Consider the following 7,620-nt stretch of genomic DNA (forward strand, 5'->3'; position numbering starts at 1 on the left):
AGTTATGTATGTTAGCATATGTCGGACTTAGGTCGGATGTCAGTGTTAGCCTGATGTAGATTATATGTTGCTCCGGTCCGATGTCGGGGCAAGCCCGAGGAATATTTATATGCTTGATGTCTTCTTGATTCTTGCATGTGTTTGTTTATATGTTCCGGGCTTCGGTCCGATGTCGAGGCAAGCCCGAGGAATATTTAGTTTGTATGTTACGTGTTATAGGTTCTGGGCTTCGGTCTGATGCAAAGGCAAGCCCGATGAAGGTTTAGCTTATATGTTTATGTTATATGTTTATGTTATATGCTTGTTGATATGTTATATGTATACTAGACTTCGGTCCGATGTCGAGCGGGGCCCGATGCCAGACTTCAGTTCGATGCTAGGCGGGTCCTGATGCCGGGCCGAGCCCGATGCCAGATTCGTCCGATGTCGGGCGGGGCCCGATATAGTGGGCAATGCCCAATGTATGCTATTATGTGTTTATGTGTATGGTATGTGGTAGTTTAGGGAGACTCACTAAGCTTTGTGCTTACAATTTCAGTTTTGGTTTCAGGTACTTCCACTAGCAAGGAGAAGAGCTCGGGATGACTGTATGACACACACCATAACTTTTAGCCTGAGATATTTTACTCTGATTTTATTTGACATATGATTGATATGGATATACTGTTTTGACATTTGAGATATTATGGTTTGTGTTTTCGATGCATGATTTTTAGTAATTCTGGTTTAATTAATGATTTAAAAATAAAAATTTTGGACTGTATTTTTTGGATGTTACATCGGTAATGCTCTTTTTTTGTAGTAGTGACGGATCACTATCGATCCGATTTGTTTATGACCTGCCCCGTCCAAAATTTTATAATATTAATAATTATTTATAAGTTATACATTTATCAATCACCAATACAGTGTGTACTGTTTAGTATAGGACTCGAGGAGTTCAGTCTTTCCACAGTGACAAGTCTTCTATCCCCTTGAATGTTAAATTGTTCCATGTTTGTTGTTGTGAACATATTCTTAACTTGGTTGTTCAATATGCTTTGAAAGTTATTACTGAATTTATTCACAATCTAACAGAAAACCGTAAAATATTTGAAGCAATCTCCATAGGCAACACAAAATTTTGATTATGTGAAAGTTTATTTTGGAATGAATGTTGTCTAATTTTGGTGATTCATGTTATATGTATTGTAATGCATAATTATAGCCTAATTTTAATATTGTAAATGACTAAGGTAAAAGGGTTAAAAATCCGTTTATCCGATGGATAAGAGTATGAGTTTATTATGTAAAACTCTGCGGGTTCCAGATCGGGTTTGGATCCACATTTAAAAAATTGCTTAATGGGTTTGGATCGAGGTCGATCCGCTCCGAACCCTCTCCATTGCTAGCGGAACCACAATCATCATTCTTGAGGTTTACTACTTACGTAATAAGCCGATTTGAATGATATATTTTCTGTCTATTATTTCAAATTAAAAGGTTATGAAGATAATATTTCAAGCTAAAAGTAAGCATGCCAAAGGAGACCAAAATTGTACAAAGTGAATTATTGTAATAAAGTTGAAACACTTACTATTATTGTTAAAGAATTTAAAAAGAAAATCATAAAAAATTAATACAAGTTCCATACAATATAAACCCCTAAATAATTGTTTATTATTTACTCTATACACAAGAGCTGCACGATTCATCACCTATAAAATGGCATAGGGTCTGGCATATCCTTTGTCATCCATCTACTTACCTATTCTAGCCTTGAACGATAATTCTCTGCAATGGAAACAAAAATAATTTCCAAAGAAAACATCAAACCCTCTTCCCCAACACCATCCCATCTGAATACATTCGACTTTTGTGCGTTAGATCAGATTATTGTAAGTCCTTATGTACCAATCATCTTATATTACCCCAATAACAATGGCGACAATTCCAATCATGCCCTACAAAGGTCAGAGGTTCTAAAGAAGTCTTTGTCTGAGACCTTGACTCGGTTTTACCCACTTGCAGGAACAATCAAGAACGATCTTTCTATCGATTGTAACGCTATTGGTGCTAACTATATTGTAGCTTTGGTCTGCGGTCGTCTTGACGAATTTCTACGGCATCCTGATCACGGGTTGATCAATACCTTTTTGCCATGTGAACCTAGCTTTAACAAGTCTAGTATTGGTAATCGTGTAACAAACGTGCAAGTGAACATTTTCGAATGTGGTGGGATTGCCATCGGCTTATGCAGTTCACACAAAATCCTTGATGGGGCTGCAGTGTACACGTTTATGAAAGCATGGAGTAACATGGCTCGTGGAGCTGAAGAAGTTGTGTATCCAAACTTCACCGCTCCATCTCTTTTCCCTGCGAAAGGCTCATGGCTCAGAGACACATTCATGGTGTTGGGGGAATCATTGTTAAAGGAAGGCAAGTGTCGCACAAAAAGGTTTGTATTCGGGCCGGATGCTATTGCCAGACTGAGAGCCAGGGCAGAGAGTAACGGCGTGCAACGACCTACTCGAGTTGAGGTTGTATCTAGTTTGATATGGAAGTGTGCAATGGCTGCAACTAATGAAGCATGTGGTATCCAGAAGCCTTCTAGTTTAACACACTGGGTGAATCTTCGTCCCAAAATTAAATCCAACTTTTCGAATCACTTGATTGGTAACATCGTTTGGGTCTCAAATGCTGTGTGTTTGGCTAGCGATGAGACACCGTTGCACAGTTTGGTGAATAAGGTGCGTGAAAGTATTTCAAAAATCAACGTTGAGTTTGTGGAGAAAGCACAAGGAGATGAAGGGTCTTTCGCCATGCAGAAATCTTTACAAGAAATGGGGGAAATAACTGGCTCGATAGGAACCATAGAAAACTATGGTTTTTCGAGTTGGTGCAAGATGGGTTTCTATGAAATTGACTTTGGTTGGGGAAAGCCGATTTGGGTGACAGGTGTTGTAGCTGAGGGCGCGCCCGTGTTTGTGAAGTTTGTGACACTAATGGACACGAAAAGTGGTGAAGGTATAGAAGCATGGGTGAATTTGGATGAATCAGAAATGGAGATTTTACAGAAGAATCAAGAGTTACTTTCATATGCTTCATTAGATCCAAGTCCTCTTCTAAATGGTGAAATTGGTGCATTAGGTGCAGGACTTGGCCAGGCAACTGACCAATTTGTACAGGAAATAAATCCGCTTCAAACGGCCTGATTTTTGATGCGTGAAAATTTAAAAAAGGAAGTCGGATATGCATGATGATTGTGGGTTTTTAATAATGATTCTGGATTTGTGGCCAGGCAGCTGTCGAGCCCACATCACATCATTTAGGGATCCTATTTAACGCTCTACGTTTTTATTGTGATTGTGTGTTGTTAACTATTTTCTTGATATCGATATTCAATTGCGACAAGTGTCTTGCAGAAACAAAAGTAGATGTTACATGGAGAGTTTTTATAAATACGGGTTGATTTTAGAAATCATTTGTAAAAAAGTGGGTGGATTTTAAAATATTCAAATCGTGGACTCATTTTAAACTTATTTGTAAAAATGGATTATCTTGGATGACCCCACAAAAAGCAAACAATCACTTCTTATTTATATATGTAAAAAAGATAGTGATTTTAAAAAAGGGTAATATATTTTTCGATTTGTATATACTGAGTTTTTTTTCATCTATATTTATCCCCTTCAACTTGATAAACCGTACACATTCAGTCCTTATAATCAGCTATTCCAGGTTAGCTGGTAAAAATAACTTAATATGATAATATATTTATCACTTTTTACACATTTTGTCCTTAATTTTTTTGTACATATTTAGTCCTTAATATTTTCTTTTTGTTGCAAAATAAGTCGTTTTTTTGTTTTTGTACTCCTTCAATACCTACGAATGATTTCTTTAAGTAACTATGAATAATGATTTATTTAAGTTTTTCTCATGATATCTTACGTGAGACAATCATTAATGAGGTGTTTGAGCCTTTTGATGCTTATGTTCATCACGATCTCGACTACTTGGTTACTTAGATCATGTGTTCTGAACGTCATAACTTCTTCATACGATCTCAAATTTTAACGGTCTTTATATCCATTGATGTTTTCTTATTATTTTATACTATGTTTTTTTATTATTTAGAACTAAAAGATACTTAATATTCTTTGAAATATTTAATTACAGTTAAAATGGAAACTGGAATGCAAAAGGAGGAGAATGGAGCTGAAATGACGCTAAAAGGATATCGCTGGCAGATTGATCCCTCTTCAGTGTTTCAGGTATATCCGATGACTCATAAGTCCGATTGACGTGATTCAAAATTTTCTGGAAAGCAGACGAAATTTCCTACGACTTATGTGAAAGGGCCGTTTTTCTAGTTTGGCTTTTATCTTATCCAAAATCGGCCTTGAAGATGAAGCATAAAAGCTGGACAGAAATTCCCTCCAAGTAAGTTATTCCCCAAACACCACTTACCTTATTTTTATTTGCTTAAACCCTAAGGCACCATTCGTTTCCTTATTCAAATCCAACCCTAATATTTCATATTAATTCCATCTACAATCAACTAAAATACCCCATATCATTCCACCATTTTTCATCATCTACGATATTCCACTTCGACTTGTGCAAAAAGAAAATTTCATAGCTGCCGTTTTGAAGGTCTAGAAGGCGGCCGGATGGCCGTTAAGCTGACAGGAGCGAAGATATAAGGGGTTAGAGAGCAGATTCGTGTCGGTAATCATGTGGTTTGTTATCGTGAACATGATTAGCATTCCATTATGATTCTATTTGCAATTACTTTCTGATTTGGGTGTTAAAACCATTTGCTTTGTGTTTATGATTAAATGAAACCTTGATTTATGGATTAATTGCTATTTATATTGTTTTATTCGTGATTAATTTATCTTCTTGATCTTGTGAAAGGCCCTTATGTGTTGATGATAATTATTTTTTGTTAGTAATCAAGTTTATTGAGTTGTATGAACATCTTCTAAATTGTTTGAATCATATAGTTTTGTGAAAACAAGATTGTATGCCTAGTATTAGTGAACATGAACCTAGGGTTAATTAGAAAATAAGTAAGTTATTGTGTGATCATATGTGAAGAACAACCACATATAAGTTTATTGAATTGTTAAATTTAATTAACTAATATTACAAGTCTTGCTTGATATGAACTGAACACTAAGAAACTTGTTAGTTTAATCAATTGATCACTGCTTGAATTGACTTGTTTGCTAAAGGATTAGTAATAGTGAACATGAACCTAATCATTTTAGAAATCGGTGAATATGAATAAATAAATCTATGTGTGCAATTATCTATGATTTTAAGATGTAATTTGTCTAAACCAAGGTACCTAAAGAGATTTGTATTCTGTCAGTTTATTGAGATTTGTTATTTAGTTGTTTGTTTGAGATTTAATTTAATAAAACCTTTCTTTACTGCTTTCGTGTGTTTTGTGTAACCTATAATCAAACATTTTAAATTAATTCACTATCGTTCCCCTTATGTTCAACATCATTGCTTATCAAAGCTATACTTTACTCGATCGGGTTCACTATCTGTAAGGTGTGGTTTAGATGCGATACATCATGAATTATAAATAAAAAACTAGTGCATTAAATATACACATCAAGTTTTTGGCGCCGTTGCCGGGGAACGATTTTCAATTAATTTACTTTGTTTGATTATGCATTATTTGTTTTTAATTTTTAGTTTTATTTTATTTTTATTATTTTTCGTTGATATCATGTCACTTGTCGAGAAGGTTTTTGTAGTTATGTGCAGGAATTTATGATCGTACGCATTGCTTGGTTTTACTTTTTGATTGGGTTTCGAGATTGCAAGCGATTAGGGAATTCTTGACTTGTTTAGTTTACTACTTTGGTGATTTGTCCAACTCAATCCATGATGCCTAGTATAGCAAGGCGTATCGTGGTGGTTAAGTGGAAGACCAAACTCTTGCTACTCTTGATTAGTTGGGTCAACTCTTTTTCTACTTTTTAGTTAATGGTGCAAAGAAAACAAAGGAAATAGTCTGACAGGTCCCGAAAGTTTTTGTTTTCAGAATCTAATTCTTGCATGCAAGAGTTTTAATCAACAATCGTAGCTTGATTTCAACGAAGACAAGTGATCGTGATATCCTTTTTAATTATTTTGGCTTGCTATTTTTTTAATATATTTTAGTGACTTTTTATTTTTATTTTTAGTTTGCTTAAATTTTTGTTTTCCATGTTGATGCTCTTTGTAACACCTGATTCTTGGTACATATTTCTTTTTATTTTTATCTAAGTATTTTGCATTTTTGGTCATGGACTCGGCGAGTTGGAGGACCAACTCGCCGAGTAGAAGCGGCATGGGACGGGGGATTTAAGCAATGGACTCAACGAGTCGGGTCCCGGACTCGACGAGTAGACCTTGTCTGGACAAAAACCCTAATCCGAGGGTTTGCACCCTATTTAAACAATGTTATGTCGGCCACAACGTCCCTTATGCTCCCAGAAGACCTCTCATTCAAACCCTAGCCGTTATTGAAGCAATCTAAGCCTTGTTGGTGGATTTTGGTGCTTGTGGTCTTAAGAAGGAAGGAGAAAAGCTTGAGCAAGCGAGTAGAGACCAAGGGAACCCGAGTTTGTGCACCTTCTACAGTTCATTGAAGGTAAAAAGCTTTAACCTTGCTCTTTCATTTGTTAGATCCCTCTTTGGGGAGATTTAGGTCTTTTATAAGCCATTTTTTTGATGACCAACCATGATTGCAAACATGGTTGGGGGTTGGGGCTTCTAAATCAAGTCATTAAGGGAGTCACAAGGCAGTTGGGGGCTGCTTTTGCACCCTTGAAGGGTCCCATGCATCTTAAGAGCTTGTTTTATGTCTTTTTGAGCTCAAAGTCCCATGCAAGCACGTAAAGTTTGTAACTTTACATGCTAGATCAATTGTAGAAGCTTGGATCTATCTTTTGATCAAAGGTTGTACATCAGAAATCGAGGATTTAGAGTGGGGACGTGCCCAACTTGGCGAGTCCGTTCCTGGGACTCGACGAGTCCAAGGCTTTGAGTCCCAAATCTGATTGAGGGTCAAAGAACTCAGTTGAGTGTTAGAAGGGTTGTAGCCAGACAGAAAGAGTGACCCAACGCATTGGATGTAATTTTAGACCTGGAGTTCATGGGACTCGACGAGTGCTAGAACAGACTCGGCGAGTCCAAGGCAATCTCCTTAACATTGGAGATGAACTCGACGAGTTGTTCATACAACTCGGCGAGTCGAGGACAGGACTTGTTCATCAGATGAAGGTGGACTCGACGAGTGTTCATACAACTCGGCGAGTCGGATGAGGTTCATACGATGTTCATATGAGAGAGGAACTCGTCGATTCGATGCCAAACTCGACGAGTCGAGTCATGGATAAGGACGAGTAAAGGGTTAGGGACTCGACGAGTTGACGGCCCAACTCGGCGAGTCGGGTCAACTTGAAGTTGACTTTGACTGGACTTGGACTAACCCTATTTATGGTTTCATGTGCTGTGTGTTGACTTGAAGGTTTTCGTGTAGGTATCGAGGAGTCAAAGGGAGTCGACTTGTGCGCCGAGGATAATTCAAACGCTGCACGACATTGAGGTGAGTTACCTTCCAGTAGGGGT

At 37.2% G+C, this 7,620-nt stretch overlaps 1 pseudogene; it reads left to right on the top strand.

Annotated features, from left to right (window-relative positions):
* Positions 1-1,717: 1,717 nt before the first annotated feature.
* Positions 1,718-3,393, top strand: LOC145158900 (epi-neemfruitin B 7-O-acetyltransferse L7AT pseudogene; annotated as a pseudogene).
* The last annotated feature ends 4,227 nt before the right edge of the window (positions 3,394-7,620 follow it).

This window comes from Lactuca virosa, chromosome 2, assembly GCF_052849685.1.
Source record: "Lactuca virosa cultivar CGN04683 chromosome 2, Lactuca_virosa_CGN04683_v6, whole genome shotgun sequence".
In the NCBI taxonomy this organism is placed as follows: Eukaryota; Viridiplantae; Streptophyta; class Magnoliopsida; order Asterales; family Asteraceae; genus Lactuca; species Lactuca virosa.